This window comes from Canis lupus, chromosome 13, assembly GCF_011100685.1.
Source record: "Canis lupus familiaris isolate Mischka breed German Shepherd chromosome 13, alternate assembly UU_Cfam_GSD_1.0, whole genome shotgun sequence".
NCBI classification, from domain to species: Eukaryota; Metazoa; Chordata; class Mammalia; order Carnivora; family Canidae; genus Canis; species Canis lupus.
The window spans coordinates 42,641,683-42,644,082 of NC_049234.1; positions in this window are offsets into that span (position 1 = coordinate 42,641,683).

Consider the following 2,400-nt stretch of genomic DNA (forward strand, 5'->3'; position numbering starts at 1 on the left):
CTATAATACCTTTTTTTCCATTATGTAATGAACTTAAAAGTCTTCTAATATTTGTTGTAATTTTCAGGAAATCATTCCGAATAAATATATAATTTGTTACATAAAAGTATTATCTAGGATAAAATTGCTTTTCATGCAATTTCCCCAGCAATTAATTATATATATTTTACCCATTACTTGTCTCTCTAGAAAAAGTCCCTGTTGCAGAACATCAAGAACTCCCGTGCACAAGATTTATTTTTCTTAATAAAAAGTGTGCAGCTGCATAAAATTTTAACCTGTAGAGATTTCTGAATTAATGGCTTGTAATAGTAGACATTAAAAACTATGTCCAGGAACCCTGAAGTATCTCACAGAGGTGTTTGTTAATAGTTCAATATCATTTTGTCAGAGAAGCTGATTCACTGTAATACAGAAAGACACCAGAATCTTACATAGTGTTTTATCTTCTTTTTACAATTTCTTCTGTTACAATATATCTTACTATTCTATCACCAAATATATGTGTCTGTGTGTATATGTGTGTTGAAATTCAATCCTAGTACTCTTTTAAAATTTATAAGGATATAACTGAAGGATATTTTAATGGAGATATTGTCATGATATCTGTCTGTATCCCATTGGTCCAATCGACATCAAATTCTTAATACGACATCAGATTGAAGGTGCAGGATATGGCGTGAATAAATCATCTAACAATGATCAGAAAGTATAAATTTTGAATTCCTGGGCTGGAGTTGGTAGGAAGGAGCATAAGGAAATGCATGCATTTTCAATAATCTATAATGTGTTACAACATAGAGGACAATCCAAAGGTTTTTGGAAAAAACAACCAACCAACTTTGATATCATTTTTTTTTTTTAATGAAGGTGATTCTGTTGTTTACCCAAAATAAGGTGATAGAAGTTCAATGCTGGTGTATCAATAAATGCAATCAATCATATACTAAAGCATTAGTAATATCCAATAGAAAGTACAACTGAAAGAAAAGACAGTAAAATCAGTAATGAATCTGGGAACAGTACTAACAGTATATTTGCTATGAATTAAAACAAAATATATTAAAAACTTTTAATTCCTTAATTAAAATAAAGATGCTTATCTACTAACTTATTTGTTGAATAGAATCTAAAAGCACAGAAAATAAAGGAGAAAAAGACATACATATTATAAAAGTATGTATAATTTATTAAAAATAAAAATATTCTGTACAAAAACACAAAACTGAAAAAAAAAATCCCCAAAGAATGAGGTTGAAAATAACAGCAGATAGGAAGAAATAATCATAATATACACAATTGACAAGAGTATTTAGATATTTGAAGCCTAGAATAAGAGTGCATGGGTGGTTTAGTTGGTTAAGCATCTGAGGCTTGATTTGGGCTCAGGTCATGATCTCAGTATCCTGAGATGGAGCCCCTTTTTGGGCTCTGCACTCCACGCAGAGTCTGCTTGTCCCTCTCCCTCTCTCTTTAAAATAAGTAAGTAAATAAAGTCTTTAAAAATAAATAAATGAAAAATAAAGACTAGAATACTTAAGGAAAAACAAAACAAAACAAAAATCACTTAAGCCAGTAGAAAAACTTGAAAAACTATCTGAAAAAATAATTTATAGAGCAAATCCCTGAAAGATCAATATACATTTGAAAAGGTAAAAAAAAGTTTAATCTCAGTCATAATCAAGGAATTGAATAGTATAACAACAGTGAGTTACTATACCTAGTAGGTTTGCAAAAGAAAACTAAGTTTAATAACATTAATGGTGGAGAGAATTATAGGTCAATTCTAACATATTGAAGATCGATTTGATAATATCTGATAAAATTGAAAATATTGATAATTTACACTTTACAACTTATTCTTTTAGGTATTTGCTTTTAAAGCAAAACTTCAAAATTTCTGCAAAAAATATTAAACATATTAGGGGTAACATTTTCTGTAAAAGCCAAATAGAAAATAAAATGATCACAAATACAAGGCAAAGATAAGTAAAGTCTACATTATTCACGTGATAGCACAGAGATATCAGTTTATTTTTTTTTAATTTTTATTTATTTATGATAGTCACAGAGAGAGAGAGAGAGGCAGAGAGAGAAGCAGGCTCCATGCACTGGGAGCCTGATGTGGGATTCGATCCCGGGTCTCCAGGATCGCGCCCTGGGCCAAAGGCAGGCGCCAAACCGCTGCACCACCCAGGGATCCCGAGATATCAGTTTAAATGAATGAACCAAACCTACATACAACAGTCACCACTCTCAAAATCATGGTGTTTAATTCAACTGATAAATTCTATAGTAATGGAGATAAATTAATTTAAAGATTACAACTATGTTAGATATTATCATTACTTAATTATGAGTTAAAATTGTAAAAATTGGATGAGAAATTAATCACAGTGT